The sequence below is a fragment of the Drosophila suzukii genome, unplaced genomic scaffold, assembly GCF_043229965.1.
Source record: "Drosophila suzukii unplaced genomic scaffold, CBGP_Dsuzu_IsoJpt1.0 scf_10, whole genome shotgun sequence".
In the NCBI taxonomy this organism is placed as follows: domain Eukaryota; kingdom Metazoa; phylum Arthropoda; class Insecta; order Diptera; family Drosophilidae; genus Drosophila; species Drosophila suzukii.
This window is the reverse complement of record NW_027255897.1, coordinates 688,950-708,368: the sequence shown is the minus strand read 5'-3', so window position 1 is coordinate 708,368 and position 19,419 is coordinate 688,950.

Below are 19,419 nucleotides of genomic sequence, written 5' to 3'. Positions count from 1 at the left end.
GGGTCAAACAGGAGTCACGGACTTTGGACCCGGAGTGGAGAGATTCAGCGGGCCATGCGCAAAAGGGAAATAACGGTTCCCGGAGGCCCTATATAAGGCCGCAGAGCGCTGGCAGCTGCATCAGTCGATTACGAGGAGTCAAACTATCAAGATCAGTCAAGATACCAAAACGTACAGTCAGACAACCAAGTAAACTACAAGGGAGCCACAACAAGGCGAGTCGTCGGAAGCAGCGCCGTGGGAAGCCTACAAGACGTTCGGGATTGGGACATCTGGAATCTCCGAGTTGAGACACAAGTGGCTGAGGTCCGGAAGGCATCACACGGCTAAGTCAAGGCGTTAAGTTTCCAATTTTGTCGCGACCACACCCTGGCGAATCACCCGCCGGGTCTGCCAGAGTCAAGCGAAAAACGCCTGAGACGAGGAACACGTGAGCTCGGAGGTTGTCTAAGACCCAGCGTACCTTGCCCGACCAAGCAGGACCTGACGCGAAGAACGAGCGGTGTATCGAATTGTGGGTTCAAGAGGCGTTGTCCTGGAGAGCCCTGCGACTACCGGCGAAGTCCCCGAACAACAACTGTCCAAAGCCCCGAGTGCCAGAAACGCCGAGCCACCAGTAAGGAAGGGCGAGCGATCGACCCGTTGAGGCATTCAAGATGTTTACTCGCCCAAAACGGTGATGGGCTCCGCGCGTAACAAGCTTTGCTTGGTGTCGTAGGGCCACTTGTTTGTACTGATCATAGTGCATCAACGTCCAAGAGATAAAAGAGGAGTTGTCCTGGATAAGCCCAGCTGGGAACGGTGACGCTTCCCTACGACCGCAAAGCCGAACCCTCTGCGAGTCCAAGGCGCGGCAAGCGACCCCGAGGCAGCGCGTCGGCAGGCAAGTGGGGACGGCCACTACGACCATCCCGAGACACAGGTGCCAGGACGAGGAACATCAGCAGCCAGTAAAACCAAAGCGAGGAGATACCGAGGCCAGCCCAGCCACACACCCGCTGTATTAATAACACGAGAATAAAACCCACTGTTACCATTCGATCCCTGTGTTTTCTCACTGATCTAAGGGGCAGTCACGTCATATAAATTTGGTGGGACGAACACACAATCTTCTGAGCTAGCCGCACGAATCTCGTAGCGAGCAGACGAACAAAATCAGTTCGTTACATCTGGCGCCCAAAGTGATTGTTCCAACAGTGAGAGCTACACAATAAAATGGAAAAGAAGGGGATTTACCGCCTTAAGAAGGAGGACTTCTACCATGTCGAACAGAGGCTTAATGTCGCCCTGGAGGGCAGGCTAGACAACATGAAAAAGGCACAGTCGGAATACTACTCAGAAACGGAGAACGACCCGCAACTCGTCGACATTTGGGTCGAGCTGGAAGCAACATACCACGGCGGAGCCGGCCCAAGCATCACATTAACGAACGCAGAAGGGGAGAACCTAGTGGCAAGCCTGAGCATTGAAAACTTGAAAAAAGGTCCAACAGGAGAGAGTCAAGCCATGATAGAAAAACAGCAGCGCTGATCTCGAGACCCAGCCAGTCAGGTTCGACGGGGCGGAAAAACAATTTGAGTTCCTGGAGCAGGTAGAATGGTCCGCCAACACGTACGGCTTGGATTTAGATATGATCCCCCGAGCGATGCCGGAATTGCCTAAGGGAAGGGCTTTGAAGTAGTTTATCGCCAACAACAATGTGAGGAGTTGAATAACTCCCCACAAATATAAGCAGCAGCAGATGACCGGCCGCTGAACGACGCTGCGAGGAGAGGATGGAGAGCGAGAGAGTTTAAGGACCACGGACGAGAGTTTGGAGACCAAGGACGGAGAACGACAGAGTTTGGAGATCAAGGATGGAGAATGAGAGAATGGAGACATGGCGGGCAGGGCAAGAGTGCCGTGTGCAAAAGGGGATACCGGAACTCCACCGGACTTTGGACTCTCCCGTGAACTTTGGACCGGGAGAAGAGGTTCCGCATCTCGGCGGTACACAGGCGTGCCACAAGCATCATGAGAATCAGCGGGACGGCAGCAGTGGGCAGAGCATCGGTTGGCAGCGGTACGTAAAGGTCAAGTGGGTCAACCAGGAGGCACGGACTTTGGACCCGGAGAGATCCAGCGGGCCGTGCGCAAAAGGGAAATAACGGTTCCCGGATGCCCTATATATGGCCGCAGAGCGCTGGCAGCTGGATCAGTCGATCACAAGGAGTCAAGCCGTCAAGATCAATCAGATTACCAAACAATCAAACAGCCAGATAATATACAAGGGAGCAACAGCAACAGCCGTGGGAGCCTACGAGGGGCAAGATTGCTACGCCGAAACGTTCGGGATCGGGATACCAGGAATCTCCGAATTGAGACGCAGGTAGCTGAGGTCCAGAGGGCATCACACCGCTAGGTCATGGCGGTCGATTAACCCTATCCACAGAGTCCTGGCGTTACGCCTGGAGGATAACGAGTACAACAAGCCAGAAGGAAGAGCGGTCGATCGGTATGGTCTCGAGTGGAGTTGTCCAGGAGAGCCATACGGTTTCGACTTGCGAGGTCCCGGAGCGGCGTGTCCGAATCCCAAGTACAACAAGCCAGAAGGGAGAGCGGTCGATCGGTACGGTCTCGAGTGGAGTTGTCCAGGACTTGCGAGGTCCCGGAGTGGCGTACGCCCGAACCCCGAGCACCAAAAGCCACGCTACGTCCAGCCGCGCAGCCAGCACCACCACGAGCAGTGTGCAAGATAGGGCGAGCCCAGCGGACCACACGCAGAAGGGTGAGGCTAATGTGGAACGTTCGTTTAAACTAGGCGTAGAAGCGAAGTAAAGCGCGAGGCAGCTTCCTGGCGTTCCACCTTGACTGTCCGCGCGGGCTGAGCAAAAACCCCAACGGCACGATCCGGGACAGAGCAAGGGACAGGCGGCGGTGTGTCGAAAAGAGTGATTTTTGAGAGCGCAGCTTCTGTTCACCCTAGTCTGAGAACGATTTTTGTGGTCTGCTCGCTACGAGATTCTTGGGGCTAGATCAGTAGAGTGTGTTCGTCCCACCAAACTTATATAAAAGTGTCCGCCCAGTGGCTCAGTGAGAAGGCCTTCGGTACTTCCAATGGTCCTGGTTGTCTCGACGACCTCTCGCCTCGTTGATTCGGTGCTCCAGTCCAGTAGCTTTCTGAAGATCCTTGAGGCTCCCTGAAGACGCTCGCTCGCTGCTCGACCCTGACGCGTTGACTCGGTGACTGCTCGTGACGACTCGGAGTCGCGAGGGGGATCAGCCGTTCTCAGACTAGGGTGAACAGAAGCTGCGCTCTCTAGGATCACTCCTTTCCTTTGCTCTGTCCCGGATGGTCCCACTAGGGTTTCTACTCAGCCCGAGGGGACAGTCTAGGCTGAACGCCAGGAAGCTGCCTCGCGCCTTACTTCGCTTCTACGCCTAGAGTAAACGAACGTTCCACCCTGGCCTCACCCTTCTCCTTATTGTCCAGGACGTTTCAGCGTGCTCTGTGTTGCGTGGCTGTCGTGATGTGGTGGCTTTCGGGCATACGCCGATCCGGGACTTCACGGGTCGAAACCGTAGGGCTCTCCTGGACAACTCCACTCGAGACCGTACCGTTTGACCGCTCTCCCTTCTGGCCTGTTATACTCTTGACTCGGACACGCCGCTCCAAGACCTCACGAGTCGGAACCGTAGGGCTCTCCTGGACAACTCACCTCGAGACCGTACCTATCGACCGCTCTTTCTTCTGGCTTGTTTTACTCGGGATTCTCTAGCATAACGCCAGGACTTAGTTGATAGGTATAAACCGACCGCCTTGACCTAGCCGTGTGATGCCCTCTGGACCTCAGCTACCTGCGTCTCAATTCGGAGATTGCTAGTATCCCATTCCCGAATGTCTCGACGTAGCAATCTTGCTCCTCCAATCTAGGCTCCCACGGCGCTGCTTTTTCGACGACTCGACTTGTTGTAGTTCCCTTGTAGTTTTTTTGGTTGAGTGACTGTTCAATTTGGTATCTGATTGATCTTGGCGGCTTGACTCCTCGTGATCGACTGATCCTGCTTCCAGCGATAAGCCAACTTATATAGGGCTCCTTGGCATCTGCGCACGGCACTATTTCAGGGTCAAAAGTCCGCTGTTTTAGCGTTCGACTCGTACTCTACATACTCTCTTGAGCCGAATTTTCCAAGCTTTCTAGTACTAAATTCTCCAAAACTCTCTCTCTCTTGAAGTGAGTTCTCAAAACTCTCTTGAAGTGAATTCTCCAAACTCTTTCCTCCCGCAGTGCCGTTACTACGCGTGTTCGCCATGTATTAGGAGTTATTCAACTCATCACAGTGTCTGGCCGCTCTCCTGGCTGTTCGCAAGTTCTGTCCGTATGTCGAGGGGATGCCATTCACCTGCATCACTGATCACGCGAGCTTTAAGTGGCTCATGTCCATGAAGGATCTTTCGGGACGGTTGGCCCGGTGATCAGAATGTGGAGCAGAATTTGACAAACTTACTAAAGAGTCGAAGCCACCTAATTTACGTATCCTTTACGGATTTTCCAGAGATTAAAGTAGCTCTTGGCAACGCGATTCACTCGGCCACAGGGGAAGCGCCCTTCTTCACTGTGTTCGGACATCATATGTTCCTGAACGGAGCCAATTACAAGTTAGCGAGGAAGTTAAGGTCCTTGTGCGACCATGAGATGTCTGATACGAAGACGGTGGATAAACTTCGTGTGATCCAACAACAAGTCCGAAAGAATCTAGAGACAGCATATGAGAGATTCCGCCATCGGACTCGAACGTTCAACTTATCAGGCGTCTGTAGTTGTCCTTCGCGTATCTCAAACCCCTGCTTTGATCTCTAAAACAATTAAACACGGAATGTATTAAGCTTTAGGAAAAGTTTATAGATAACATATATTAAATGTACACTTACTAAACTAAGCGTAATGGGGGAGATGGAGCAGGTGTAGACCCCCAGGAGTTGATTCCGGGTTGATGGGTGATGTAGCAGTTCCGTAACAATACATATGTAACAGATACATGTATGTTTTATGATAATAATAACTTATTGTTTTAGTTGCCGGTCTTTCTTAAGAATGCCTTAGGTACATAAGGGATGGCGAAATTTTAAGAAACAGCATTTTAATTAGAGAATGGAAACTGAGAGCGAGAACGATTTATGATTGAATCCAAGAACGATTCATCATGAAATCGAGATCAATTCGATGTTGAAACCGAGAAAGTTTTTTGTTGAAACCCAGAAGACTTCATCTCTATATCGAGAACACACAAAAGCCCTTTGCAGACCAAACAGACTTCGATCTAGGTTTTGAAAACTTGACTCACTTTTGAAACCGAAAATATGGAAATGGTGAACTTTGAAAACGGGTTTTTCCATTTGTCACCCATAAAATAGGACAAAATTTTGGCAAAACTTTTTTTAATCAATCGATAGGTATTGACGAGACCAATACATTTCAGTTTAAATTTTGTACCCAGCATGAAAATTGTGGGCGCCACAGGTTTGGTCGGTTTGTGGGCGTGGCACGTTTCTGAAACAAACTTTCGCAGCGCAGGAATCTCAGGAATCTGCATGTCTAATCCCAGTATTGTAGCTCCTAAAATTTCCGAGATCTCAGCGTTCATACAAACAGACAAACATGGCTAGATCGACTCGGCTTGTGATCCTGATCAAAAATATATATACTTTATGGGGTCGGAAACGCTTTCTTCTGCCTGTTACCCTTTTACTCCAGGAGCAACGGGTATAAAAAGGAAATTTTCAGGGAGTGCAAGACCTAAAAATTAACTTTTAGTCCGTATTTTATTTGGGGGGATGAGCATGTGACCTCCAATCCAGAAGGATAGTCCAGACCATGCCAAATATCTGTATCCAAATTGTTAATTGAGTGTTTGAGTTTGAACTAGTAAGTTACGGTGCAGGTGATAGTGTTGTTAAACGTCGGTTTCACACTTGTGTGAGTAAGATTTCATTTTTGAAGAGCAGTTGCGTGCGAGTCTGCTCGGTATTGAACAGGAATTAAAGACCAGGTTTATATCGTTTTGAGTAATTATCTGTGGCTCACAGCGGCGACATCCACTCGGCACATGACTAGAGTAGACTTGCGTAATACTAAGTGATAGTTTCTCAATTGTGATATACATCCGTGATGTAGCTATAAGTAGTTACACAAAGAAGTGTAAAGTACAGAGACAAGAAAAGGAAGAAAAGAAAGGCAGAAGCCGACGACTAGGTCAAAATAATTTTTATATGGCCTACTGCGACCGGTGAAAGCGAAAAATTACCAGTTTTAACACTGTGTGTCTTGTTATAAAGATGAAAAGGGTTATGTTTAATGATCAATAAGTTTACTTAAGCTAGGTAGAATGAATTGAAAAAATAAAATCATTAATACGTAAAACTAAATGTTCTAACTAATTCCAATTGTTTCCTTTTCGGGGAAATATCCTTCCGCCATCCGACGTCTAGTTCACGGTCAAATGTTAGTCCAATGTCCTTTTGCGGTCGTTGGTGTAACCGGATGTCCTTTACGAACGCAAAAAGGGAGAAAGTAGCTTCCGGGTTATGGAAAAACGTATACCTATGGGAAAGGAAAACTTCTTAGAATTTGGTAAAGATCTGGGAATTCTTAACTACGAATCATCAATTAAAATTGATAATTTGAATAGTCGACGAAACCAAGTTGTTTGGCATTGTTTAGCTAGAAATGGCGTCCTGTTTGTATTTGGCAGGTTAGATATAGTTGATTTCTCTAATTCATCCTGGACTTAGTGGATTTCCTTCTCCCATTTACCTGTGAATAAACTGATGGAAATTCCGTCAATAATTGGAGCTGAATTAGAATTAGAACATGACTCCAATATTGCCATGGTCGGGAAGGCTTAGAGCAGAATGTGAAAGCGACATCTAATTTACATACTAAACGACCTATTCTACCTAACAGTCTTTAGAGACCGACCTTTTTTTTTTGTTTAGTCCACTAGTAGAACAGCTAGAATAAGAGATAGAAAGAACCCCGACACTTCCGAAGTGCAAACCCAACAGCTATGTATAGTGCAAAGAACTCTATCATCCGAAACCCAGATGTAAGGTTGTACTTGTGCCAATTACAACAAAGGCAGGTGCATGCTACAAAATTGGCGACCGCGCGTGGGGCAATGGCAATGGTTAAGATAATTTCGGCAGGCATTACAAATTCTTCAATAAGCAGGACCTGACGCGAAGAACGAGCGGTGTATCGAATTGTGGGTTCAAGAGGCGTTGTCCTGGAGAGCCCTGCGACTACCGGCGAAGTCCCCGAACAACAACTGTCCAAAGCCCCGAGTGCCAGAAACGCCGAGCCACCAGTAAGGAAGGGCGAGCGATCGACCCGTTGAGGCATTCAAGATGTTTACTCGCCCAAAACGGTGATGGGCTCCGCGCGTAACAAGCTTTGCTTGGTGTCGTAGGGCCACTTGTTTGTACTGATCATAGTGCATCAACGTCCAAGAGATAAAAGAGGAGTTGTCCTGGATAAGCTCAGCTGGGAACGGTGACGCTTCCCTACGACCGCAAAGCCGAACCCTCTGCGAGTCCAAGGCGCGGCAAGCGACCCCGAGGCAGCGCGTCGGCAGGCAAGTGGGAACGGCCACTACGACCATCCCGAGACACAGGTGCCAGGACGAGGAACATCAGCAGCCAGTAAAACCAAAGCGAGGAGATACCGAGGCCAGCCCAGCCACACACCCGCTGTATTAATAACACGAGAATAAAACCCACTGCTACCATTCGATCCCTGTGTTTTCTCACTGATCTAAGGGGCAGTCACGTCATATAAATTTGGTGGGACGAACACACAATCTTCTGAGCTAGCCGCACGAATCTCGTAGCGAGCAGACCAACAAAATCAGTTCGTTACATCTGGCGTCCAACGTGATTGTTCCAACAGTGAGAGCAACACAATAAAATGGAAAAGAAGGGGATTACCGCCTTAAGAAGGAGGAATTCTACCATTTCGAACAGAGGCTTAATGTCGCCCTGGAGGGCAGGCTAGACAACATGAAAAAGGCACTGTCGGAATACTACTCAGAAACGGAGAACGACCCACAACTCATCGACATTTGGGTCGAGCTGGAAGCAACATACCACGACGGAGCCGGCCCAAGCATCACATTAACGAACGCTGAAGGGGAGAACCTAGTGGCAAGCCTGAGCATTGAAAACTTGCAAAAAAGGACCAACAGGAGAGAGTCAAGCCATGATAGAAAAACAGCAGCGCTGATCTCGAGACCCAGCCAGTCGGATTATTCAACGGTCGCTAAACAGGTGCGCAAATGGTCGTTCAGGTTCGACGGTGCGGAAAAACAATTTGAGTTCCTGGAGCAGGTAGAATGGTCCGCCAACACGTACGGCTTGGATTTAGATATGATTCCCCGAGCGATGCCGGAATTGCCTAAGGGAAGGGCTTTGAAGTAGTTTATCGCCAACAACAATGTGAGGAGTTGAATAACTCCCCACAAATATAAGCAGCAGCAGATGACCGGCCGCTGAACGACGCTGCGAGGAGAGGATGGAGAGCGAGAGAGTTTAAGGACCACGGACGAGAGTTTGGAGACCAAGGACGGAGAACGACAGAGTTTGGAGATCAAGGATGGAGAATGAGAGAATGGAGACATGGCGGGCAGGGCAAGAGTGCCGTGTGCAAAAGGGGATAACGGAACTCCACCGGACTTTGGACTCTCCCGTGAACTTTGGACCGGGAGAAGAGGTTCCGCATCTCGGCGGTACACAGGCGTGCCACAAGCATCATGAGAATCAGCGGGACGGCAGCAGTGGGCAGAGCATCGGTTGGCAGCGGTACGTAAAGGACAAGTGGGTCAACCAGGAGGCACGGACCTTGGACCCAGAGAGATCCAGCGGGCCGTGCGCAAAAGGGAAATAACGGTTCCCGGATGCCTTATATATGGCCGCAGAGCGCTGGCAGCTGGATCAGTCGATCACAAGGAGTCAAGCCGTCAAGATCAATCAGATTACCAAACAATCAAACAGCCAGATAATATACAAGGGAGCAACAGCAACAGCCGTGGGAGCCTACGAGGGGCAAGATTGCTACGCCGAGACGTTCGGGATCGGGATACCAGGAATCTCCGAATTGAGACGCAGGTAGCTGAGGTCCAGAGGGCATCACACCGCTAGGTCATGGCGGTCGATTAACCCTATCCACAGAGTCCTGGCGTTACGCCTGGAGGATAACGAGTACAACAAGCCAGAAGGAAGAGCGGTCGATCGGTATGGTCTCGAGTGGAGTTGTCCAGGAGAGCCATACGGTTTCGACTTGCGAGGTCCCGGAGCGGCGTGTCCGAATCCCAAGTACAACAAGCCAGAAGGGAGAGCGGTCGATCGGTACGGTCTCGAGTGGAGTTGTCCAGGACTTGCGAGGTCCCGGAGTGGCGTACGCCCGAACCCCGAGCACCAAAAGCCACGCTACGTCCAGCCACGCAGCCCGCACCACCACGAGCAGTGCGCAAGATAGAGCGAGCCCAGAGGACCACACGCAGAAGGGTGAGGCTAATGTGGAACGTTCGTTTACACTAGGCGTAGAAGCGAAGTAAAGCGCGAGGCAGCTTCCTGGCGTTCCACCTTGACTGTCCGCGCGGGCTGAGCAAAAACCCCAACGGCACGATCCGGGACAGAGCAAGGGACAGGCGGCGGTGTGTCGAAAAGAGTGATTCTTGAGAGCGCAGCTTCTGTTCACCCTAGTCTGAGAACGATTTTTGTGGTCTGCTCGCTACGAGATTCTTGCGGCTAGATCAGTAGAGTGTGTTCGTTCCACCAAACTTATATAAAAGTGTCCGCCCAGTGGCTCAGTGAGAAGGCCTTCGGTACTTCCAACGGTCCTGGTTGTCTCGACGACCTCTCGCCTCGTTGATTCGGTGCTCCAGTCCTGTAGCTTTCTGAAGATCCTTGAGGCTCCCTGAAGACGCTCGCTCGCTGCTCGACCCTGACGCGTTGACTCAGTGACTGCTCGTGACGACTCGGAGTCGCGAGGGGGATCAGCCGTTCTCAGACTAGGGTGAACAGAAGCTGCGCTCTCTAGGATCACTCCTTTCCTTTGCTACGTCCCGGATGGTCCCACTAGGGTTTCTACTCAGCCCGAGGGGACAGTCTAGGCTGAACGCCAGGAAGCTGCCTCGCGCCTTACTTCGCTTCTACGCCTAGAGTAAACGAACGTTCCACCCTGGCCTCACCCTTCTCCTTATTGTCCAGGACGTTTCAGCGTGCTCTGTGTTGCGTGGCTGTCGTGATGTGGTGGCTTTCGGGCATAAGCCGATCCGGGACTTCACGGGTCGAAACCGTAGGGCTCTCCTGGACAACTCCACTCGAGACCGTACCGTTTGACCGCTCTCCCTTCTGGCCTGTTATACTCTTGACTCGGACACGCCGCTCCAAGACCTCACGAGTCGGAACCGTAGGGCTCTCCTGGACAACTCACCTCGAGACCGTACCTATCGACCGCTCTTTCTTCTGGCTTGTTTTACTCGGGATTCTCTAGCATAACGCCAGGACTTAGTTGATAGGTATAAACAGACCGCCTTGACCTAGCCGTGTGATGCCCTCTGGACCTCAGCTACCCGCGTCTCAATTCGGAGATTGCTAGTATACCATTCCCGATTGTCTCGACGTAGCAATCTTGCTCCTCGTAGGCTCCCACGGCGCTGCCTTTTCGACGACTCGACTTGTTGTAGTTCCCTTGTAGTTTTTTTGGTTGAGTGACTGTTCAATTTGGTATCTGATTGATCTTGGCGGCTTGACTCCTCGTGATCGACTGATCCTGCTTCCAGCGATAAGCCAACTTATATAGGGCTCCTTGGCATCTGCGCACGGCACTATTTCAGGGTCAAAAGTCCGCGGTTTTAGCGTTCGACTCGTACTCTACAAACTCTCTTGAGCCGAGTTTTCCAAGCTTTCTAGTACTAAATTCTCCAAAACTCTCTCTCTCTTGAAGTGAGTTCTCAAAACTCTCTTGAAGTGAATTCTCCAAACTCTTTCCTCCCGCAGTGCCGTTACTACGCGTGCTCGCCATGTATTAGGAGTTATTCAACTCATCACAGTGTCTGGCCGCTCTCCTGGCTGTTCGCAAGTTCCGTCCGTATGTCGAGGGGATGCCATTCACCTGCATCACTGATCACGCGAGCTTTAAGTGGCTCATGTCCATGAAGGATCTTTCGGGACGGTTGGCCCGGTGATCAGAATGTGGAGCAGAATTTGACAAACTTACTAAAGAGTCGAAGCCACCTAATTTACGTATCCTTTACGGATTTTCCAGAGATTAAAGTAGCTCTTGGCAACGCGATTCACTCGGCCACAGGGGAAGCGCCCTTCTTCACTGTGTTCGGACATCATATGTTCCTGAACGGAGCCAATTACAAGTTAGCGAGGAAGTTAAGGTCCTTGTGCGACCATGAGATGTCTGGTACGAAGACGGTGGATAAACTTCGTGTGATCCAACAACAAGTCCGAAAGAATCTAGAGACAGCATATGAGAGATTCCGCCATCGGACTCGAACGTTCAACTTATCAGGCGTCTGTAGTTGTCCTTCGCGTATCTCAAACCCCTGCTTTGATCTCTAAAACAATTAAACACGGGATGTATTAAGCTTTAGGAAAAGTTTATAGATAACATATATTAAATGTACACTTACTAAACTAAGCGTAATGGGGGAGATGGAGCAGGTGTAGACCCCCAGGAGTTGATTCCGGGTTGATGGGTGATGTAGCAGTTCCGTAACAATACATATGTAACAGATACATGTATGTTTTATGATAATAATAACTTATTGTTTTAGTTGCCGGTCTTTCTTAAGAATGCCTTAGGTACATAAGGGATGGCGAAATTTTAAGAAACAGCATTTTAATTAGAGAATGGAAACTGAGAGCGAGAACGATTTATGATTGAATCCAAGAACGATTCATCATGAAATCGAGATCAATTCGATGTTGAAACCGAGAAAGTTTTTTGTTGAAACCCAGAAGACTTCATCTCTATATCGAGAACACACAAAAGCCCTTTGCAGACCAAACAGACTTCGATCTAGGTTTTGAAAACTTGACTCACTTTTGAAACCGAAAATATGGAAATGGTGAACTTTGAAAACGGGTTTTTCCATTTGTCACCCATAAAATAGGACAAAATTTTGGCAAAACTTTTTTTAATCAATCGATAGGTATTGACGAGACCAATACATTTCAGTTTAAATTTTGTACCCAGCATGAAAATTGTGGGCGCCACAGGTTTGGTCGGTTTGTGGGCGTTAGAGTGGGCGTGGCACGTTTCTGAAACAAACTTTCGCAGCGCAGGAATCTCAGGAATCTGCATGTCTAATCCCAGTATTGTAGCTCCTAAAATTTCCGAGATCTCAGCGTTCATACAAACAGACAAACATGGCTAGATCGACTCGGCTTGTGATCCTGATCAAAAATATATATACTTTATGGGGTCGGAAACGCTTTCTTCTGCCTGTTACCCTTTTACTCCAGGAGCAACGGGTATAAAAAGGAAATTTTCAGGGAGTGCAAGACCTAAAAATTAACTTTTAGTCCGTATTTTATTTGGGGGGATGAGCATGTGACCTCCAATCCAGAAGGATAGTCCAGACCATGCCAAATATCTGTATCCAAATTGTTAATTGAGTGTTTGAGTTTGAACTAGTAAGTTACGGTGCAGGTGATAGTGTTGTTAAACGTCGGTTTCACACTTGTGTGAGTAAGATTTCATTTTTGAAGAGCAGTTGCGTGCGAGACTGCTCGGTATTGAACAGGAATTAAAGACCAGGTTTATATCGTTTTGAGTAATTATCTCTGGCTCACAGCGGCGACATCCACTCGGCACATGACTAGAGTAGACTTGCGTCTACTAAGTGATAGTTTCTCAATTGTGATATACATCCGTGATGTAGCTATAAGTAGTTACACAAAGAAGTGTAAAGTACAGAGACAAGAAAAGGAAGAAAAGAAAGGCAGAAGCCGACGACTAGGTCAAAATAATTTTTATATGGCCTACTGCGACCGGTGAAAGCGAAAAATTACCAGTTTTAACACTGTGTGTCTTGTTATAAAGATGAAAAGGGTTATGTTTAATGATCAATAAGTTTACTTAAGCTAGGTAGAATGAATTGAAAAAATAAAATCATTAATACGTAAAACTAAATGTTCTAACTAATTCCAATTGTTTCCTTTTCGGGGAAATATCCTTCCGCCATCCGACGTCTAGTTCACGGTCAAATGTTAGTCCAATGTCCTTTTGCGGTCGTTGGTGTAACCGGATGTCCTTTACGAACGCAAAAAGGGAGAAAGTAGCTTCCGGGTTATGGAAAAACGTATACCTATGGGAAAGGAAAACTTCTTAGAATTTGGTAAAGATCTGGGAATTCTTAACTACGAATCATCAATTAAAATTGATAATTTGAATAGTCGACGAAACCAAGTTGTTTGGCATTGTTTAGCTAGAAATGGCGTCCTGTTTGTATTTGGCAGGTTAGATATAGTTGATTTCTCTAATTCATCCTGGACTTAGTGGATTTCCTTCTCCCATTTACCTGTGAATAAACTGATGGAAATTCCGTCAATAATTGGAGCTGAATTAGAATTAGAACATGACTCCAATATTGCCATGGTCGGGAAGGCTTAGAGCAGAATGTGAAAGCGACATCTAATTTACATACTAAACGACCTATTCTACCTAACAGTCTTTAGAGACCGACCTTTTTTTTTTGTTTAGTCCACTAGTAGAACAGCTAGAATAAGAGATAGAAAGAACCCCGACACTTCCGAAGTGCAAACCCAACAGCTATGTATAGTGCAAAGAACTCTATCATCCGAAACCCAGATGTAAGGTTGTACTTGTGCCAATTACAACAAAGGCAGGTGCATGCTACAAAATTGGCGACCGCGCGTGGGGCAATGGCAATGGTTAAGATAATTTCGGCAGGCATTACAAATTCTTCAATAAGCAGGACCTGACGCGAAGAACGAGCGGTGTATCGAATTGTGGGTTTAAGAGGCGTTGTCCTGGAGAGCCCTGCGACTACCGGCGAAGTCCCCGAACAACAACTGTCCAAAGCCCCGAGTGCCAGAAACGCCGAGCCACCAGTAAGGAAGGGCGAGCGATCGACCCGTTGAGGCATTCAAGATGTTTACTCGCCCAAAACGGTGATGGGCTCCGCGCGTAACAAGCTTTGCTTGGTGTCGTAGGGCCACTTGTTTGTACTGATCATAGTGCATCAACGTCCAAGAGATAAAAGAGGAGTTGTCCTGGATAAGCCCAGCTGGGAACGGTGACGCTTCCCTACGACCGCAAAGCCGAACCCTCTGCGAGTCCAAGGCGCGGCAAGCGACCCCGAGGCAGCGCGTCGGCAGGCAAGTGGGAACGGCCACTACGACCATCCCGAGACACAGGTGCCAGGACGAGGAACATCAGCAGCCAGTAAAACCAAAGCGAGGAGATACCGAGGCCAGCCCAGCCACACACCCGCTGTATTAATAACACGAGAATAAAACCCACTGCTACCATTCGATCCCTGTGTTTTCTCACTGATCTAAGGGGCAGTCACGTCATATAAATTTGGTGGGACGAACACACAATCTTCTGAGCTAGCCGCACGAATCTCGTAGCGAGCAGACCAACAAAATCAGTTCGTTACATCTGGCGCCCAACGTGATTGTTCCAACAGTGAGAGCAACACAATAAAATGGAAAAGAAGGGGATTTACCGCCTTAAGAAGGAGGACTTCTACCATGTCGAACAGAGGCTTAATGTCGCCCTGGAGGGCAGGCTAGACAACATGAAAAAGGCACAGTCGGAATACTACTCAGAAACGGAGAACGACCCACAACTCGTCGACATTTGGGTCGAGCTGGAAGCAACATACCACGACGGAGCCGGCCCAAGCATCACATTAACGAACGCTGAAGGGGAGAACCTAGTGGCAAGTCTGAGCATTGAAAACTTGCAAAAAAGGATCAACAGGAGAGAGTCAAGCCATGATAGAAAAACAGCAGCGCTGATCTCGAGACCCAGCCAGTCGGATTATTCAACGGTCGCTAAACAGGTGCGCAAATGGTCGTTCAGGTTCGACGGTGCGGAAAAACAATTTCAGTTCCTGGAGCAGGTAGAATGGTCCGCCAACACGTACGGCTTGGATTTAGATATGATCCCCCGAGCGATGCCGGAATTGCCTAAGGGAAGGGCTTTGAAGTAGTTTATCGCCAACAACAATGTGAGGAGTTGAATAACTCCCCACAAATATAAGCAGCAGCAGATGACCGGCCGCTGAACGACGCTGCGAGGAGAGGATGGAGAGCGAGAGAGTTTAAGGACCACGGACGAGAGTTTGGAGACCAAGGACGGAGAACGACAGAGTTTGGAGATCAAGGATGGAGAATGAGAGAATGGAGACATGGCGGGCAGGGCAAGAGTGCCGTGTGCAAAAGGGGATAACGGAACTCCACCGGACTTTGGACTCTCCCGTGAACTTTGGACCGGGAGAAGAGGTTCCGCATCTCGGCGGTACACAGGCGTGCCACAAGCATCATGAGAATCAGCGGGACGGCAGCAGTGGGCAGAGCATCGGTTGGCAGCGGTACGTAAAGGACAAGTGGGTCAACCAGGAGGCACGGACCTTGGACCCAGAGAGATCCAGCGGGCCGTGCGCAAAAGGGAAATAACGGTTCCCGGATGCCTTATATATGGCCGCAGAGCGCTGGCAACTGGATCAGTCGATCACAAGGAGTCAAGCCGTCAAGATCAATCAGATTACCAAACAATCAAACAGCCAGATAATATACAAGGGAGCAACAGCAACAGCCGTGGGAGCCTACGAGGGGCAAGATTGCTACGCCGAGACGTTCGGGATCGGGATACCAGGAATCTCCGAATTGAGACGCAGGTAGCTCAGGTCCAGAGGGCATCACACCGCTAGGTCATGGCGGTCGATTAACCCTATCCACAGAGTCCTGGCGTTACGCCTGGAGGATAACGAGTACAACAAGCCAGAAGGAAGAGCGGTCGATCGGTATGGTCTCGAGTGGAGTTGTCCAGGAGAGCCATACGGTTTCGACTTGCGAGGTCCCGGAGCGGCGTGTCCGAATCCCAAGTACAACAAGCCAGAAGGGAGAGCGGTCGATCGGTACGGTCTCGAGTGGAGTTGTCCAGGACTTGCGAGGTCCCGGAGTGGCGTACGCCCGAACCCCGAGCACCAAAAGCCACGCTACGTCCAGCCGCGCAGCCCGCACCACCACGAGCAGTGCGCAAGATAGAGCGAGCCCAGAGGACCACACGCAGAAGGGTGAGGCTAATGTGGAACGTTCGTTTACACTAGGCGTAGAAGCGAAGTAAAGCGCGAGGCAGCTTCCTGGCGTTCCACCTTGACTGTCCGCGCGGGCTGAGCAAAAACCCCAACGGCACGATCCGGGACAGAGCAAGGGACAGGCAGCGGTGTGTCGAAAAGAGTGATTCTTGAGAGCGCAGCTTCTGTTCACCCTAGTCTGAGAACGATTTTTGTGGTCTGCTCGCTACGAGATTCTTGCGGCTAGATCAGTAGAGTGTGTTCGTTCCACCAAACTTATATAAAAGTGTCCGCCCAGTGGCTCAGTGAGAAGGCCTTCGGTACTTCCAACGGTCCTGGTTGTCTCGACGACCTCTCGCCTCGTTGATTCGGTGCTCCAGTCCTGTAGCTTTCTGAAGATCCTTGAGGCTCCCTGAAGACGCTCGCTCGCTGCTCGACCCTGACGCGTTGACTCAGTGACTGCTCGTGACGACTCGGAGTCGCGAGGGTGATCAGCCGTTCTCAGACTAGGGTGAACAGAAGCTGCGCTCTCTAGGATCACTCCTTTCCTTTGCTACGTCCCGGATGGTCCCACTAGGGTTTCTACTCAGCCCGAGGGGACAGTCTAGGCTGAACGCCAGGAAGCTGCCTCGCGCCTTACTTCGCTTCTACGCCTAGAGTAAACGAACGTTCCACCCTGGCCTCACCCTTCTCCTTATTGTCCAGGACGTTTCAGCGTGCTCTGTGTTGCGTGGCTGTCGTGATGTGGTGGCTTTCGGGCATACGCCGATCCGGGACTTCACGGGTCGAAACCGTAGGGCTCTCCTGGACAACTCCACTCGAGACCGTACCGTTTGACCGCTCTCCCTTCTGGCCTGTTATACTCTTGACTCGGACACGCCGCTCCAAGACCTCACTAGTCGGAACCGTAGGGCTCTCCTGGACAACTCACCTCGAGACCGTACCTATCGACCGCTCTTTCTTCTGGCTTGTTTAACTCGGGATTCTCTAGCATAACGCCAGGACTTAGTTGATAGGTATAAACCGACCGCCTTGACCTAGCCGCGTGATGCCCTCTGGACCTCAGCTACCTGCGTCTCAATTCGGAGATTGCTAGTATCCCATTCCCGAATGTCTCGACGTAGCAATCTTGCTCCTCGTAGGCTCCCACGGCGCTGCTTTTTCGACGACTCGACTTGTTGTAGTTCCCTTGTAGTTTTTTTGGTTGAGTGACTGCTCAATTTGGTATCTGATTGATCTTGGCGGCTTGACTCCTCGTGATCGACTGATCCTGCTTCCAGCGATAAGCCAACTTATATAGGGCTCCTTGGCATCTGCGCACGGCACTATTTCAGGGTCAAAAGTCCGCTGTTTTAGCGTTCGACTCGTACTCTACATACTCTCTTGAGCCGAATTTTCCAAGCTTTCTAGTACTAAATTCTCCAAAACTCTCTCTCTCTTGAAGTGAGTTCTCAAACCTCTCTTGAAGTGAATTCTCCAAACTCTTTCCTCCCGCAGTGCCGTTACTAAGCGTGTTCGCCATGTATTAGGAGTTATTCAACTCATCACAGTGTCTGGCCGCTCTCCTGGCTGTTCGCAAGTTCCGTCCGTATGTCGAGGGGATGCCATTCACCTGCATCACTGATCACGCGAGCTTTAAGTGGCTCATGTCCATGAAGGATCTTTCGGGACGGTTGGCCCGGTGATCAGAATGTGGAGCAGAATTTGACAAACTTACTAAAGAGTCGAAGCCACCTAATTTACGTATCCTTTACGGATTTTCCAGAGATTAAAGTAGCTCTTGGCAACGCGATTCACTCGGCCACAGGGGAAGCGCCCTTCTTCACTGTGTTCGGACATCATATGTTCCTGAACGGAGCCAATTACAAGTTAGCGAGGAAGTTAAGGTCCTTGTGCGACCATGAGATGTCTGGTACAAAGACGGTGGATAAACTTCGTGTGATCCAACAACAAGTCCGAAAGAATCTAGAGACAGCATATGAGAGATTCCGCCATCGGACTCGAACGTTCAACTTATCAGGCGTCTGTAGTTGTCCTTCGCGTATCTCAAACCCCTGCTTTGATCTCTAAAACAATTAAACACGGGATGTATTAAGCTTTAGGAAAAGCTTATAGATAACATATATTAAATGTACACTTACTAAACTAAGCGTAATGGGGGAGATGGAGCAGGTGTAGACCCCCAGGAGTTGATTCCGGGTTGATGGGTGATGTAGTGATGATAATAATAACTTATTGTTTTAGTTGCCGGTCTTTCTTAAGAATGCCTTAGGTACATAAGGGATGGCGAAATTTTAAGAAACAGCATTTTTATTAGAGAATGGAAACTGAGAGCGAGAACGATTTATGATTGAATCCAAGAACGATTCATCATGAAATCGAGATCAATTCGATGTTGAAAGCGAGAAAGTTTTTTGCTGAAACCCAGAAGACTTCATCTCTATATCGAGAACACACATTCTCAAAAGCCCTTTGCAGACCAAACAGACTTCGATCTAGGTTTTGAGAACTTGACTCACTATTGAAACCGAAAATATGGAAATGGTGAACTTTGAAAACGGGTTTTTCCATTTGTCACCCATAAAATAGGACAAAATTTTGGTAAAACTTTTTTTAATCAATCGATAGGTATTGACGAGACCAATACATTTCCGCAGAGGACGCTCAGCTTATTGTTCGCGAGCTACAAAATGCTCTAGATTACGCGGGCTTTCCATTGAAAAAAATGGGACTCCAATCACAAAGAAATCATAGCTCATATCAAAGCGATCATCTTCTGAACACAGACTTCCTCCAGATCGACACAGAAAGCACAGCCAAAACTCTCGGTGAGCGTTGGAATGCGTCGTCCGGTGAATTTTTCTTCGTCCCACCAGATCTCCTACACAAAAAGCCAGATCCTTTCCCAAATTCCCAACTGCTTGAAGCAGCTGGCTGGCGCGCTCCATTTGTTGTGTGCCAAAATCTTTATGCAAGAGATTTGGTTGCAGGATCTCGGTTCTAACTAAACAATGCCAAAGTGGAACAGCTTTTTCCAGAGCTATTTGGTCCTAGGTCAGGTCCGAATTCCAAGGTGGGTTTCCTTCCGTCCAGAGT